We start from the raw sequence: 17,653 nt of genomic DNA, 5'->3' as shown, positions 1-17,653 counted from the left end.
ATCAGGCACAATGCACCTACAAGCAAATTTTAAGGACCTGTAAAAATGCTTTAAGACTTGGAAAAAAGTGATTGGAACCAAAGTGTAAAATTAAGACTTTAAAATCAAAATTAAGAATAATTCCAGGGGCCGGCCCTGTGGTGGAGTGGTTAAGTTCACGTGCTCAGCTTCTGCAGCCCAGGGTTTCCCACGTTTGGATCCTGGATGCGGACATGGCACCACTCATCAGGCCACCCTGAGGTGGCATCCCACATGCCACAAAGAGAAGGACCCACAACTAAACTATACAACTATGTACAGGGGGGATTTGGGGAGGAAAAAAAAGAAGATTGGCAACAGTTGTTAGCTCAGGTGCCAATCTTTAAAAAAAAAAAAAAGAATTGCAGGGGTCGGCCCTATGGCCGAGTGGTTGAGTTTGCGTACTCCACTTTGGCGGCCCAGGGTTTTGCAGGTTTGCATCCTGGGCGCGAACATGGCACCGCTCGTCAGACCACGCTGGGGCTGCGCCCCACACAGCACAACTAGAAGGACCCATAACTAAAAATATACAACTATGTACTGGTGGGCTTTGGGGAGAAAAAGGAAAAATAAAATCTTTAAAAAAAAAAGAAGAATTCCAAAATCCCTTGAAATAATTTTTGACATTATTTTTAATATGTTTGGTCCTTTATATGGTGGGGCCCATAACGATCAACAATGGGTCGTACCTCACACACAGTCTGGATACTTTGACTTCTTGGAATCTCAGATTCACTTCCTCCCTTCCATTCCCACCGCCATGGTTTAGACCCTCTTGAGCCCTTCATTATATTTCTGCAGGGTGTCCTAAAAGACAGCTGACAGCACATCACTTCCCTGTCCAAAAATTTCAATAGTGTACCCAGGACCTGAAATAGAAATTACAAGCTCTTCATATGGCATTCAATACCTGCTACAGTCTAGCCCCAACCTACGTCTTGGGTCCCTCTGTCACTCCATCCTCCCACTCACCCTCTGCTGCAGCCACCACACCAGATTCGCCATGTCCCACATGCCCCTATTTACCTCATCCAATACCTTCTCCCCTACTTGGCCAGTAGAAAATTTGCACTGGTTCAAAGATCAGTTCAGATGGCTGCTCCTCAGTGAAGGCTGCCTTCCTAAGATCCCTAGCCCAAACCAGTCTTGGCTTCCTAGAGACCCTGGAGCAGTTTGCAGCCCCACAGTGGCGCTTGCCTCCCTCCGCCTTGGGTTACACTCAGTCTCTCTTGTGTCTGCCCCACTGTGAAACCATAGCTTCTCAAGAACAGAGAGCTTGTCTTAGTCAATCACCTCTGTTTCCCACACAGCCTAGCATGTAACAGACAATAATGCATCCTGAAGGGCAGCCACCTCCTGTCCCTCCTCCCCGCACCAATCTGTCTATGCCCCACTGCTACTTGGTCCTCCACATCACTGCCATGTGTGTAGTGGACCCTTAGTTAGATCTAAACCAACACAACTCGGAAGCTGTGGAAAACACTTAGCTTCAAACCCACCATAACCATTCTTCCTAGTGTCCTAGATTCCAGCCAGTGAGAAAGAGCACAGGCTTTGGGGTCAAGTAGATCTGGGTCCAACTCTGGAGTCTGGCACTTAATGGCTGTGTGACCTTAAGCAAACACGGCTTGACTAGCCTCAGCCTCCTCATCAGCAAAATGGGAATTTTATCTAACTCACTGGACTGCTGCGAGAAGTAAGTGAGTTAAGGCATTTAAAGTCCCTGGCATGACACCTGGCATATGACAGGGGCCCCTAAGCAAGTAGCAGCAGGAAATAGAAGCAGGGTCTCAGATTTCTCAAACCATGTGAGCAATGTGACCTTGTCAGAAGTCATTCCTCTGCCTGGATGCTCATATAAAATAGAGACTCTTACATCAGCCTCATCAATTCAGACTCAAATTCCATGGTGCTGCTTATAATTCTGAAAGTCATTATGGAGAAACAGAAGGAGCATAGCCTATTATGCAACTGTTAAGAATGAAAGAGATCAATCTCTATGTCCTGATAGAGAAAGATGTCCAAGGTGTTTCATCAGTAAGTGAAAAGGGCAAGTTGCTGTACAGTATGAAAAATAAACTACCACAACATATACTCTCATACAAATGTGCATATGTACATATGTGTGTATATGTGTATGTACATACACACACATCCACATTCACTTCCCTACACAAACATTCACGTATCTGTATCTACGGGTGTATGTCTGTATGTGCCTAGAGGGACAGAGGGGAAATTGCTAACAGCGGCTACCTCTGGCAATGGGTCTAGGAGTGCCATTTATACTCTTCTGTATGCTTGCGTTATTTGTACCATGGGTACACGCTCATGTTATAATTTTTTAAAAAGCTGTAGGAGAAAAAGAAGGAGGAGGAGGGGAGACGGGAAGGGAGGAAGGACTAGGCCACGGATCAAGAGCCCTGGGCTCCACTTAGAGTCCTGCAACTAACTAACTTTGCAACGTCAGGCAAATCCCCTCCCCTCCATGAGTCTCCCCTCTGCTCTTCCGGGATGATTTCTACGTTATCAGATGACGGCTGCAAGGCGCTCTGAGTACACTTTATCTCTCTTTGAGATGGTTTGATGCTTTAAGAGTCAGGTTTTTAAAAAGGAAAATATGTACACTATTTCCTTTCGACTCCCTTCACATTTCAATGAAAAAGCACTGCCACCATCTTACAGACAGAGAAACCAAGTATAGACTGTAATGATCACTTGCCAACCAAATACACTGCTCACCAGACTGCTGTTTGCAAAGAATTATGACACCAGGAGTCTTATAGCTCCCAGTGCATTCCGCGCCTCTTCCGCAGAGATGACACAAGGCTTCTGCAAAACAAGCAGAAGGCACTCTTTACTGGTGGAAACAGCGAGATGTAAAGTGACTTCCTCTGGGTCAGAGCATAAACAGAGCTCCCTCCCAGCGCATTTAGGAAGTAAGCATTGAACCCTTGGGATCAACGCCGCATCCCTCCCCCACCTGGACTGAAAGCTTCACCTTGAAGACGCGTTTCGCTGCAGTCATTTTCTGAGTGTTTTCTGGGTCAGAAGCAGAGAGAGCACTTAAACCCAGGCTGCTGCTGGAGTTGCTACATTGAGGGCACAGTTCTGAGGTACAGCTCTGTTACACACTCCCCAGCTCACCCAGTCATGCCGTGAGAAAAGCCCACCAATATTTTTCTAGTCTCCCGGGCAAAGTGACTTCACAGGGCTTTGAATGTAAACAACCTGGTTTGTCCTCACAGGTATGGGTCTCGCCTCACCACGGGTACTTCCTACTCAGAGCAATTGGCTCTGATTCTACCCTTGTTATCTCACTCTCTATGCCTGTAAACACCTCTGTTCTTCTGGAAACTTCCCACAGTGAGGGACCCTCCTGCTTCAGACTTGAAGTTGAATGTCTTGGCACCAAGATTTCCCAATAGTTGCAGAAAGCGCACACAGAATGCACATATCCACCTTGCAGAAAAAAGCAGAGCCTGTTCCACCAACCTCAGAAGCAGGAGCCTAGATAAGAAAAACTAAGCCCAGAGCCTGGCTAAAACACTATATAGCAAACCATCCCTGTAAATGAAAAGGACTGTTCACTCAAAAAGCATGCAGCCAGGCCACTAACCAGCAGTCAGCCTACTGGTAACTTTTACTATGGTGCCTGGTAATCCTTGAGACAGGATAATGATCCCTGGCATCCATGGGATTCTAGAGCTTCTAGAAGCTGGTACTGGTTGACCTCACTTTCACTGTCACCTCTGGATCAAGTTTGCTGACTGTTGTCTGCTTATCACTGGCCTCACTGTGCCCCTTAGAACTCACTGGGGCCTTCAGTCATCTTGGCTGAGTCCCTTCCTTGTCTCTCTACTGCCAGGTCCCCTGCACAAGGCCTGACTTTGTCCTCTGCCCTTCTTTATCCCTGGGTACATCTTTCCAAGACCTTTTGAGGGCTTTCCACTTATCAGCTCATCTTAGACACCCTCCACATATTTATAAAGGCCTCATCACCTCTGGAAGCTAAAAACCAGCTACTATGGATCACCAGGTACAGAAGGCAGCAAAGGAAGAGAGCAGTTGGACTGCAGTAGGAGTGTGTCCACGACAGAGAGTTTTGTTGAAACAAACAAAACACGCTCAGAGGCCTGAGCAAGCAGCATTTTGGTGGGTCCAGACACGTGTGAAACTCACTTTTTGTCCAGGGCAGGCAAAAACCAGGGCAGAACAAACCAACTAAGAAACACTGTAATATTTTACAAGGTCGTTTCTACTTTGACATGTCTTAAGGACAAACAAACAAAAGAGGTTAAACGTATCCAGAGAAAAAGAAAACTTCTGTACAGGAATTTTTGGTCTTTTTTCTGCAATATTTTTCTTAACTCTTCACAATTATAAAAGAAAACTTGTGTATATTGGTCTGAAACACCCACTCAAAGAGCCTTTCATAGCTGCATTCTGAGGGTTAGCCTCCAACATTCACTGAAAAATGAGGTGGGAGTGACTATGCTGGATGAATAACGAAATTTTTCTAGCAATAGACATATTCTGATGATGTAAGTTAAAAATCAGTTGTCACTTTTCCCTTCAATAAATGGAAAGCAACTGGGGAATGCAGAGGTGGGACGATAGCCTCCGCTCAGGTCTGAAGCATTCCTCTCCCACCCCATCAATAGCGAGCGTCTTCCATCACCGCTCTTCATAATCTTCTACCGATCAAAATTTGGGGGATTATCTACAGTGCTGAATGTTCTTGAAACTTCCCCTATCACCCAATTCAACCAGCATTCCTTGAGTACCGCACGTGAGCCAGACACTGAGTTAGGCACCAGTCTCCCATGGACACCAGACAAGTCCTTTCTTGAAGGATCTAGAGGAGAGTCAGACCTGTACAGGACCAACCAAGGTACAAAGTGAAAAGTGACAGCTTGAGAACTCAGAGTTGAGAGTGGTATCTTCCTGGGATAGGGAAGAGAGGAAGCATGGAAGGGGTTATGTGTGAGTGGGGCCTTAAGGGATATATGTATGTAAGAGGTCACAGCTGAGGAAAGGGAGAAAGACATTCTAGGCACAGAACAGAGCAGAAGCAAAGTCACGGAGGCACGAAAATGCACCTCGAGCTGAAATAGTCACAAGCATCCAATGTGGGGTAAATGGAGAGGGCATGAAGCTGGGCAGAGAGGTTGGAACAGATTGTGAAAGTCCCTGCCTGGCGGTTTAAACTTTATGTGGGGGCAACAGGGAACAATTGAGGGTTTTAAAGCAGTTGAATGACTCAGTCAAACTCATGTTTTTAAAAATAATTCTGAGGTCAGGGAGTAAGATGAGTTAGAAAGGCAGAGACTGAAGGCCAATTACTCAAAATAAGAATAGGGACAGTAGAAATTGAAAGAAAGGAACTAATTTGAAAATTTTAGAGTAAAAATGCACAGGGATTGGCAGCCAACTGGATGTGGAAGTGTAAAAAGAAGAAAAACCAAAAACGTTGCTGACGTTCTTACTTGGGGTGGCAGTGACTACACAAACCTACAAAATGAACTACAAAAACAGGCAGAAGAGCAGGTTTAGGAGTGAAGGAGAGAGACGAGACGTCCTATTGCTACACGGTGGGTTTGAGACACCTTGCTACAACCAAAGGAAGACAGCTAGCAGACCGCTGTAAGCAGATCTGAAGGTGACAGGGGAGGTCGGGGCTAGAGACAAGGATTTAGACACATTGGTAACTTCAACAATTAAAAGCTGGAGAGAGGAAGGAACAACAATAACAAACAAACAAAAAAAAACAAAAAAAAAACAAGAAGGAAGTGATGGTAAGCAAGGTAGGAGGAGAAAAAGGAGAGCCTGGGTCCCAGAAGCCAAGGGAGGGCTTGGTTCCAAGGGAAGAGTGATTAACAAAGTCAAATATTGCAGAGAAGTTGGGACTCGGGTCTGGGAGGAGGCCATCTCATTTGACGACACCAGAACTCTTCTAAAGCAGGTTTAGCACCGTGGTAGGGAGAGCCGCCTTATGACAGTGGGTATACTGTGCAGTACTAATCAGCAGCTACATCCTCAGACGTCAAAGAACTAAGTCAGAAGTAGGATTCAGAATATTAATTATTTATTAAAAGCTAATAAGGGAATTCAAGCGTATTAAGGTTAAATCATTACAAATATCAAGCAACATATGAAGGTATACAACTAATTATCTCCCTAACTTCAGACCATTAAAGATTCAGGATAAAAGAAGCTCTTAGAATTAAGAGCCACAGAAGGTTACCCTCCCCCCAAATACGGCAGGCACAGTGATTCCAAGCAAGCACTCTACAATAAATACGCCTGGGTTCAAGTGCAGCTTTGACCTTCTCAATGTGTAATCTTGGGTAAGTAAACTTCTCTAAGCCTGATTTTTTTCATCTGCCAAATTAGGATAACAATAGAAATAACAAATACACATAAAGCTCTCAGCATAGTGCCTAGCACATAATAAATGTTGACTCATTATAATAATGCTTCATTTCCAAGATATATATAAACTCAGTTATATATAATTGCAAACATTCATTCTTTAATTTTTTGCCCAATAAATATTTTTGAGCCACTCCCCTCTGTGTACCAAGCATGGCTCTAGGTGCTGAGAATTAAACAAAAAAAAAAAAAACCAGAGTAAGACCCAATTCCCCATCATAGAAAGCATGGTCTGATGGTATAGAAGGCAGGTTGACAGTTACAAAACAAGATGAGATGTCCTGTACCAAAGGAATGAGAAAGACGTTGCAAAAATACAAAGGAGGAAGCACTCAGTGCTGCCCCAGAACCTGGTGAGGGAGAGGGGCTGTCAGGCGAGGCTATGGAGATGAGGCAACACTTAGGCATTACAAGGAAATACACAAGAAAAATTTTAAGGATAATAATAAATATTAAGGCACCATCTCAACACACAAAACCTTGAAAAAAATGTCAGAGAAAGAGGAAGTTCTTTGCCCAAGGGCACAGCAAGAGAAATGTGGCTGGAAACAACCCAAACTCTTGTCATCCACCTCAAGGAGACATTTTGGCTGAAATACATCATCACATAATATTTACACCCTTCCCCACCTGAGTTTGGGCTACATGCTCTACAAGGCAAATTAAATATCTCCTGTCTGTCCTCTAAAAGTCTACAATCTAAAAATAGGCAAGCTAATATATGAACAAATTCAAGACCTTTGATGACAAACGATCTCCCAAAGATAGTGCTCTCAAATAAACACTTCTCAAGTTCAGCTTAGTTCCAAAGGTGAGGAAGTTAATAAATTTTGCCCTTCCCTTTGAAGACATCAAATACCAGGGGGAAATATTAAATCCACACAGTTTGGTTCCTCAAAAAATTAAAAATAGAATTACCATATGATCCAGCAATATACTGGAGTATATACTTCCGAGTATATACCCAAAAGAAGTGAAAGCAGGCTCTCAAAGAGACATTTGTATACCCATGTTCATACCCATGTTATTGGCAATAGTCAAGGGGTGAAAACAACCCAAGTGTCCATCAACAGATAAACAAATGTGGATAATCCATACAATGGAATATTATTCAGCCTTAAAAAAGGAAGGAAATTCTGACATACATTACAACATGGATGAACCTTGAAAACATTATGCTAAGTGGAATATGCCAGTCATAGAAGGACAAATATGGTATGATTCCACTTATATGAGGTACCTAAAGTAGTCAAATGCACAGAGATAAAAAATAGAGTGGTGGTTGCCAGATGTTGGGTGGGGGGATGGAATGGAGAGCTAGTGTTTAATGGGTACAAAGTTTGAGTTTGGAAAGACGAAAAAACTTCTGGAGATGGATAATGATGGTGGCTGCACAACAATGTGCATGTACTTATGCCACTGAACACTTAAAAATAGTCAAAATGGTAAATTTTATGTGATATGTATTTATCATAATTTTAAAAAATAAATTTAAAAATTGCTTGGTTGCCATGCCCATTAAATAACTTCTTCATCATTTAGGGGCAAATGAAAACACCTTGTTTCTGACATTTAGATGCAATGTCATGTGAAGAGAGGATGAGAGCATGAGATCAGGCACATTAGAAAGTTCTTTATCCAAAGGAGCAGCGTGCAGTTACCATTCCCTGGGAATGGACACCTTCATAATCCACTAAGAAGGTGGCTTTGTTAGCGATCATCATCTGATAATTTTTAATTAATATAATCCCCATGCACCAGCACCACCCCTTTAGGGGATGATCATCAAAGTGCACGTTCCAAAAACTACTAATTGAACTTCTATGGGCAGAAGCACTAGACAGGGCTTTTATGTAAAACCGACGACTCTAATTCATAAATCAGTTCTCGTTCTTAAGTGCTTCCTGTGTAGTTGAACAAATAATAGATGGACACAAGAAAAGTTAAATAATAATAATAATAAAAGAACTCTATGACTATGTTCAATTAAGTAGTGCATAAAACTAGCCTTTCAACAAATTTGGACACGGGAGAGATTACCGTAGGCTGGAGTGCTCCAGGATGACTGGTGGAAACCACTCCAAATCTGGGAGAAGTGTTCAGGACTCAGTAAGTAGAGATAGAGAAACCTGGTTCAAGCAGATGGTTTGCCAGGGGAAGACGTAAGAGAGCAGGGTAGAAAAAGAGATTGGAGCCAGACAACAACGGCTCATAAAAGTCAACTTTATGAATTTGGATTTCGACCTCTACCCAGAAGGGAACCCGTGGAGGTTTTTGAGACGAGGTATTATCTGATGAACACAGTGTTTCAGTGCGGGAGGGGTTTGGAGAGAGAGAGCTTCAAGTGATAGAAAGGTGGACTCTGAAGGCCACTGAAGTATACACCTGAGGGCTATTAAGTTATCAAAAATGAAAACAAATGTGTGCTTTTACTCGGTTAAAGCTATGACTTTAAAAGACGTCAGGCCATATGTTTATATATGCAGTGAATTTTTCTTGGAGGATACACAGGACACTGTTGACACTGGTAACTGCTAGGAACAGGACTGAAAGTAGGGAGGAAGACTTTTACTTTTCAAGGTATACCCTTGTACAATGTGGACACACTTATAACCATGTGTATTAATTCACTTTACAATTTTAAAAAGTTTTTCTTTTGGTGAGGGAGATTGGCCCTGAGCTAACATCTGTTGTCATCTTCCTCTATTTTGCATGTGGGACACTGCCACAACGTGGCTTGATGAACGATGCTAGGTCCGTGCCCAGGATCCAAACCACTGAACCCTGGGCCACCAAAGCAGAGCACACGAACTTAACCACTACACCACCAGGCTGGCCCCCCAAAAACTTGTTTTTAATATGACAACCAGAAAGTAATAAAAAATGTTTGGGCTCTAACCAGCAAATTCAAAACATTTCTAATTATAAAGTGAAATATATTTCATCTCGTTTGTACCATATCTAAATCTGTATCACACAGTGGAGATGTTGTAAGAACGATCTAAATGTAATAGTACAAAGTATACAGAACTAATTGCACACCTAAGCCTTTACTTCAAAACAAACAGATGTCATGAGTCACTCATAATAAAACACCTCCTTTTTGGTGTACTTAAGTGAAAAGTCTGCCTGCGTCTATTCCAAATCAACTCCTCAATGAAAAAAAAGTCAAAAATAATAGTCCACGGTACATTTGACAAAATATATCCCCATCTCAGCAAATGGCTTTTTCATTTTTCCAGTTGCTCAGGCCAAAACGAATTGAGTCATTCTTGACTTATTCTTTTTCTCTCATTGTCTATATACAAATCCCATTGACTCTGTCTTCAAAATCTATCAAGAAACCAACCGCATTGCACCACCCCACCACCTTTACCCTAGTCCATCACGTCTAACCTGGACATGATGCTTTCATTCCACTCCTATTTCCTACAATCAATCTTCCACAGGACAGCCACAAAGAGCCTCCTAAAGCACAAATCTGAACAAGTCACTCCCCTGCCCACAACTTCCAGTGGCTTCCTATCACATGGCTAAAACCCAAAGTCCTGGCATGGCCACAAAGCCTTCATAATCCAGACACCATTTCCTCCCAAACATCACATCGTACACTCTCCCCTTGCTCCCCCCACTCCCGTCCCCCTGGTTTCCTGCCCACTCCTTGGACACAGCAGTGACCCCACCTTGGGGCCTCCACACTCAACCTGAATCTCTCCCCCTAAACATCCCCGTTCCCTCCCTTGCTTTATTTAGGTCTCTGCTCAAATGAAAACTCATCAGAGAGGCCTTTCCTGACCGCCCTACCTCAGATAATACATCCGCCTCTCTTTCCCTTCACACTGCTTTATTTCTTCTTTATATCACCGGAAATCACGATACATACTCGTCTGTTTGTTGTTAACTAGAATCCAACTAGAATGTGTGCTCCATGACATCAGACTTTTTTTATGCCACGTTCACTGCTATATCCCGTGGGCCTACAACATGTCTGGCAAATAAATGAGAGCTCAATAAATATCTGTTGAAGATTGAAGTACAAATCAAGGCACTCAAGATCACTGGACAAAAAGAGGTTTTTGAAGCACAAAATGAGGCATAAACACAAGAACGCCCAGTAAATTTGGGGTAAGGGAATGAAAACGCCAAAACATCGATTGACAGGCATATAAACACATCATCTATCTATGGCATGCTAGTAATCCACATGCACGCTCGACATTAACTCATGCTTTGCGACATCATCTGTGTACGTTCTGAAAGGTGGTTCTTGAAGTTTTGTGGCTGAAGAGTAAATACTGTAACAAGTTTCCTCCTTCCTCTCTCCAGAACCAATGAACTTAGGCAAAGTTATGCTGAAGAAAGAAAGCGATTACTGTCTCAACCAGAAGGTCCAGAATATTCAATTACTCCACTGAGGAAAAGACCTTGGAACTAGGAAACTGGGTCAAAGTCAGGTTCTGCCACAATCCATTAGAAGGACCCTAGGCAAGTCATTGTATGTTTCTAATCCTGTTTTCTTGACTGTAAAGCAGAAATGGTGAGATCTTCCCTGCTTCTTCAAGTGGTCATTGTAAAATAAAATAAGATGATGCAGATACAAAATGGCCTCCTGAAAACTGCGTGCACCATACATCATCTGGGTGATCGCCATCTTGGACTAAATGATCTCCAGTTCACATTCCCGTCACTGTCACTAGGGAGCTTTGTCTAAACAAGGATCTGATCAGGTCCCTCCCCTGCTCAAAAAGCTTCACTGATTTCAACTTGAACCTTCCATGTTCTTCACAAACTGAACCCAAACCATCTTTCAGGTCACATCTCCAGCCCATTCCTGGGCTGTACCCTACACAGCTACACGGAACTACTCCTCATTCCCTAATCTAATCAAGCTCTACTGCACCTTTGTGCCAGGGTAAATGCCTAGGCCCCCATCCCTGCCATCCTCCCTTCTTCTACTAGGGAAATCCTATGCACCCCTAATCTGAACCAGGGCTTCCTCCTGTGGGCTTTCTCTCAGAACATCCTTCCTCTCAGGTATCCTGTTGAATCGCTTATTTAAAAGTCCATTTCCCCATCCGACCAGCAGGTCTCCATCTGATCCCTTTTGGTGTCCCCAGCACATAAGAGTGTAATGCACAGTTAGTACCCAATGTTGGCTCTTTTTGAATATTTCTCAAATGGCTCTCTCAGGCCTTTCCAGCTCTAGCTCTCTATGACTGATGGCTTAGAGTCAGAAACATAAAAGGGCTTTTCTTACTTCCCAACCGGAGGGAATACGCTGGAAGGTGAAGCTGACTGACCACTCCTGGAGCCTCAGGAAACAGGCAGGCACTGAGCAGAGGCAGAGAACGAGGTCAGGGACCTCTTTCCAGTCCTTGTAAGTGATGTCTTTCAAATATGCTTTGTTTTATTTGAAGTGCTATGAACTCTCAAACGAGATGCACCAATACTTAAGTCAGGTGCAAATGGAAATGATTTTCAACTTATTCATTTTCAGGATGATCCAAGTTTCTGCTCCTTTTCATGATAGTAGAAACTCCTGAATTGACTATAATTCAAAGCAATTATTGTTCTTTAGTTGTCAAGGTGCCCTGTTATTCTTTTCATAAATATCCTGGATGATCTGAGCCCAGCACAATGCAAAGTCTATTTTTTTCTAGGCCTGTGCCTTTTCACTTGCTAAATTTATAGTATTCAAATGAAAGGAAGAAAAGAAGCCCCTCTTTTGCTCCCACTGATAATATGATATATGTCTGGATTTTAATTACCCTTGTAATTATACCCTTGGCTGGGTCTGCACAGGTGTCGTGTAGAAATTAAACATTATGGCACAGCCTGAAAAGGCCTTGCTGAGGTAGGAAGGTGATGGCTTTGTAATACTTCCTGCCACCAGGAGAAGGAAAGAGAAAAATGGAATGGGGTCTGGGAATGTCATCAGCTACCCAGCACTCCACTGAGGACGCACTGTCTGTCTATGACGGCATCTGAGACTGTGCGAGCTGTAAGGCTGGCGATCCCCCGCGGTTTGATATTCAGCTAAGGCTGGCTGAAAAGGAAGAACTTGGATCGCTCGGCTGTGAATGAAGAAACAAGCAGAGTAACAAAGGGAAACACGCTATGGCATTTTCTAAATATTTACCAAGGGGAGTTGTCAATTCAGTGAGTGGGCCAGATCTGACAGTGAATTCTCCTGACTGCCTCCTACACCTCCTCAATCACCATCTCCATCTCCAAAACCAGGCGACCTTTACCTCTTGGAGTTGTCAAAGGAAAGAAGCATCTCTGTGATAAACCCAGCAAGTGCTCTGTGATGAGTCTGGCACACAGACCACGGCATTTACTCTTCCTCCCCGGACTTCCTATCTAAAGTCAAGGAGTAACCAAAGGGCTGTCCGTAAAGAACAACAGAGTCAATGCAAATTACTTTTAAGATAAAATACTGCTTTCCACGGTAACTTTCAGCTAGTAATATCTATACAATTTCAGAACCCAGTATCCACGAACTTCCCTGCCAGTCCTCATTATAAAATCAAATTTCTCATCAGCCCACATAGTAATTTTCATTCTTCATCCTCCCATGGTCAATTGACAAATGTTAACCTGCAGGTCTGAGGTTATAAAAGCCACAATGGATAATGAAGAAATGTACTTTGTATCACTTTAAACCTCCTGCTGGTCACGTTTCCTACCTTTTCAGATCTTGGACATGGAGTATAATTTCGCCTTTGATTTTGAAATTTGAAATAACACACTTCAAGAGCAATTTGGTGATTAGATTAGATGAGTTTAGATTAAAATAGGTATCTGACAGTCCCAATAATTCCCTAAAGTACTTTCCTTCCTCACTGCCCAAGAAAGGCTACGCAATTGTCTTAAAATTTGTACTGTCTTGAGATAGTGATGCACACACCTATTGTGTAAAAATGTATATATCTGTACACCTAACAGGCAATGGGAAGATTATGGAACAGTTTAGAGCTTAATGTTCGCTAGTGTCTTCTCTCCCACCTATCTCCAATACTTTTTCTTTTAAGATTTCACTAAGATGAAAGTATTGGATATTAAAATATATCCTCTCAAAATCTCCCTCCAAGGAAAAGAAAACTTGAATGGTTTGATTAGGCAGAACTGCAGGAAATAAACCCAATATTGGCCTTGAGAGAGAGACCAGACAGAAACGGGCTAGAATGATGAGCAGCATGGCAGGCACGTCCCATAGCTGCTCACAAACAACCGAGTCCACTGCAGACAGCTCTCACCTGTAAGCAAGCAGCTGCACCCACAGAAGGCTGGACTCAATGCCCTCTAAGGTCCCTTCCCACTCTGAGAGCGGTCGCCTCATGAATTTTTTATAGTCATCCTCTGTCCTATCATACTGTCCCCATGCATCATCAAGCCCTCCTGGCCACTTCCAGGACTGAAAGGAAAATCTGTTCTCAAAAAATCCATGCTTTGACGACTGCCAAAATTACAGTTCTGGCCTTGAAACAATGACCTGAACACCAAGAGCAAGGCTGAACACCTCCAGGCAAATAAGTGTCCAATACCGTCTTCAGGCAGGATTTTTAAAGCTTCTCTGATATATGCAGAAATATTACCCGAGGTCTTGAGAGCGAAAGATTGTGAAGCTAATAGCAATCCTATAACTAAATCTTTTCAACATGTTCTTCTATATGCCCCACTGAATGTCTAACCTTAAAAAGAGTGGAACCAAACAGCTGAGTTTGAATCCTGGCCCTACTTCTCAACAGCTGTGTGACATGGGGCAAATTATTTAATCTTGAACCTCTTCCCTCACTTGTAAAAGGCTGATAATATGAGCTATCTTGCAGAGTTACTGTGACAATTAAGTAGCACAATATAAAGAAAACTCTGAGTATTCATTTACTCACTCTCTCATTCATTCAACAAAGATTAACTGAGTGTCCACTACAAGCCAAGAAGCAAGCTAGGCACTGGTACATAGAAGACCAAAAAAACGAAAGCTACAATTTCTTTTTTCCTGAGGAAGATTGGCCCTGAGCTAACATCTGTTGCCAATCTTCCTCTTTTTGCTTGAGGAAGATTGTCCCTGACCCAACAACCATGCCAGTCTTCCTCTATTTTGTATGTGGGAAGTGCCACAGCATGGCTTGATGAGTGGTGTGTAGGTCTGTGCCCAGGATCTGAACCCACAAACCCTAGGCTGCCTAAGTGGAGCAAGCAAACTTAACCACTGTGCCACCAGCCCAGCCCCAATGATTTTTTTTTTTTTTGAGGAAGATTGGCCCTGAGCTAATGGCTGCTGCCAATCTTCCTCTTTTTGCTTGAGGAAGATGGTCCCTGAGCTAACATCTGTGCCAATCTCCCTCTATTTTGTATGCAGGACACCACCACAGCATGGCTTGATGAGTGGTACACAGGTCCATGCCCGGGATCTGAACCTGTGACTCCTGGGCTGCCAAAGCAGAGCGGATGAACCTAACCATTAGGCAACCAGGCTGGGACCCCATGCTTATTTTTATATATCAAAGACAGTCTGTTTTCAGAAGTGGCAGAACCATCAGATTTTGACTTTAATTCAAAATTTTCATTCACACTTAATTTGCCTAAAGTAGTCATTTTTAGTTTGTCAGATATGACCCCAGGTGGGAGTCTGCCTCCCGCCATACCTTTGTCTACCCCAAAGCTGATCATCAAGCAGGTCATCTGCTAGAGGACACCTTCAGAACTCTCAGGAGAAGCAAAGACTGGAGCAAAAGATGGTGTCCCAGCTCTCAGCTGGGCAAGCCACTCAGGAAAACTTGATCTGCCTTGCTACATGGCCCGCCAGAATGCCTGGGAGTTTTCGGGTGCTTTCAATTCCACGAGTGGACTCTGAGTCTTCCGAGAACTCAGGATTAACAGGACTGGCTCATCCCCCATCATTGTGACTGGGCCACTGATAAAGCTAAGAGCAACAGCTAAGGGGTCTATAGGCCACGTTTTCATAAAGTTGGGTTGACATCTTTCAGCCGTGCTTTACTCTAGATTTGATCATGTTCTGCAAAAATGACCCACCTCTGAGGAGCCAGCTGGTTTCGAGACTGGTGGGCTCTTTCTCAATGTGAGCCTAATACTCCTTTTCCCAACCAGCCCACGGCCTCTGGGAAAGTACAAGCCTAGCAATGTCGGGTGCCGGGCAATCAGTACACATAAGATTCTGCACTTACAGAAAAGAGTTTTCAAAGATATTCTGGAACGCAGGGACCCCAGCAAAAGAGTAAAAGTCCAACGCTGGAGTAGGAAGTGACCTGCCTGGGTCATAGGGTCAGAGGGTACTCAAAGAGGGAATTCTAGAATAAAAGTCACAACCATCTGTGAGGCTGAGAGGTTAATGGATAGTACAGAGGTGCCTAAAACTCCTGAAGTGCAGACTCTTTTCACTCGGGAGCCACCTGAATCACTCTCCTTAGACGCCGAGTGCAGCGTGACTACCTCAAGGCTGTGGATTTTGCATGGCTGCCTCCTACCTGGAGGTGACAGCCTAGCCACTCCTCACAGGAGCTCTCAGTACAAAAATACTGTCACTATTTTGCCCCTTGCCCCATCTGATGCATCTAAAATGTAAAAAAAAAGAAAAGAAAAGAAAAGAAAGAAAAGTGGCTTCTTGGCATTTTCTTTCAGTGAGTTAAGCGTGTTATTATTAACTCCTGGCGCCTCTAATTGCTCGCTGAAAACGGTGGTTTGGATATTAATAGGCTGTAAAGCAAGGCCCTACCTGGGGCTCGTTGTCACGGAAACAGTACTCAAGTCCTCAACTACTTCCCCAGCCTGGAAAGTCTGCGCGAGTTGGTGGGAGTTGGGAATTGTTTTAAAGCTCCGGTTATTTCTCCCACTTTCTGCTCTGTCTCAGGGCCAAGTTGTTGGGAAAAGAGGAACTGGTGAGGCGGGGGAGAGGAGAGCGGACCGCAGCGGCTTGGAGGAGCAGAACTCTTCGGGAGGGGAAAAGGGGTGGCGTCCTCGGAGTACGGCTTGGGGCACCCTGATCTTTTCCTCCTTGCATCCGCCCCCGGCCACTGTCCGCGTCGTCGCCGGCGCCCGGCGGCCGCGCCCTCGGCTGCCCTGCCCTGTCCTCCCTGCCTGGGAGCTGGGCTGCCCGGGGAGCGCGCAGACAAGTTCCCCAGAAGAGAATCTGAGCAGCCCCACGGCTGAGAAACCGGGAGGCGCGGAGGTCGGACAGGCTAGAAGCAAAACCCCCTCCGCCTCCACGCCGGGGTCCTGCAAGAGGCAGCCCCGAACCAGAACACGCACCCCCTCACCGCCCTGCCAGCGCCCCCGGGCGACGCTCCAGGAGCCGGCTCTCCAAAGCAAGCGCCCAGCTCGCCAAGCGCCTCCGAAGCCCACGCGGATTCCCGCGCCCCGGGGTGTTCGCTGCCGCAGCCGCCAGGGCCTCCAGGTCCCCACTCCCGGCACTCGGGGCTGGGCCCCCACCCAGTCCTCTGGGCCCCGCGCGTCACGCGCCCCCTGGGCCCAGCGCCTCCTCTGCCCTCGCGCCGCGCGCCTCAGCCTCGCGCATCCGCACCCGCACCCAGCCTCCTCAGGCTGCCGGACCCTCCCAGCACTCACCTGCGCTGGGGCTGTAAGGGCGGCCACCCCGAGCCCGGGGGCCGCAGTGGCGGCGGCGCAGGGGGAGGAGGGCAGCGCGGGGCTCCTGGCACAGCGGCCGCCGGGCGCCTGGTGCTGCCGAGCCGCAGACCCGCCCAGAGATATAAATAACATTATCTGAGGAGGGACATTCCTGCCGGGGGACATCGCTGCTGCCGGGACCAGATAGTCCCGCGGCGGGGGCGGGGAGGCGGGGCCGCAGCCTCCCGCAGCGCCAGGCCCAGCCCCAGTCTTCCCCACCCACTCCCGCACCTGCCAATCAGCCTCCGCGCCCCGGGGCACCTGCCCAGCCTCCGCCTCCCGGCCGCCGCCTGGGCCCGGGACATCGGAAGCCTGAGCCGCCTGCTGCGTCCCCATCGTCGCTCACCTCCCCTAACCGCGCGCTACCTTGAGCCCCCTGCAGCGGGAAAAGGGTTTGACTGCAGCTTGGGCCTAATTCATGCGCCCGGAGCTGCGAGCCTGGCCTTGAAAATGAGCCCTCCAGCCTTTCCCGCCCTGCCTGCCCACTGTATACCGTCAGGTTATAAAATATATTAAAAGACACGCTTAAGCCTTAGGGTGGGCGAGGCGGGCG

At 45.5% G+C, this 17,653-nt stretch overlaps 1 protein-coding gene across 5 annotated transcripts in view; it reads right to left on the bottom strand.

Annotated features, from left to right (window-relative positions):
- The window catches only part of LOC124233719 (spectrin beta chain, erythrocytic), a 114,308-nt gene extending 97,097 nt beyond the window's left edge, over positions 1-17,211 (bottom strand). For 2 of the 5 annotated variants that reach the window (XM_046650845.1, XM_046650849.1), the window contains exon 1: positions 17,041-17,210. The gene's annotated coding sequence lies outside the window, so the exon portion shown is untranslated. Of the gene's footprint in view, positions 1-2,760; positions 2,851-17,040 lie in introns of all 5 variants that reach the window. The other 3 variants (XM_046650847.1, XM_046650846.1, XM_046650848.1) reach the window with 3 other exon arrangements.
- Positions 17,212-17,653: the final 442 nt, after the last annotated feature.

This window comes from Equus quagga, unplaced genomic scaffold (assembly GCF_021613505.1).
Source record: "Equus quagga isolate Etosha38 unplaced genomic scaffold, UCLA_HA_Equagga_1.0 220_RagTag, whole genome shotgun sequence".
NCBI classification, from domain to species: Eukaryota; Metazoa; Chordata; class Mammalia; order Perissodactyla; family Equidae; genus Equus; species Equus quagga.
This window is presented reverse-complemented; position numbering and strand designations above follow the sequence as displayed.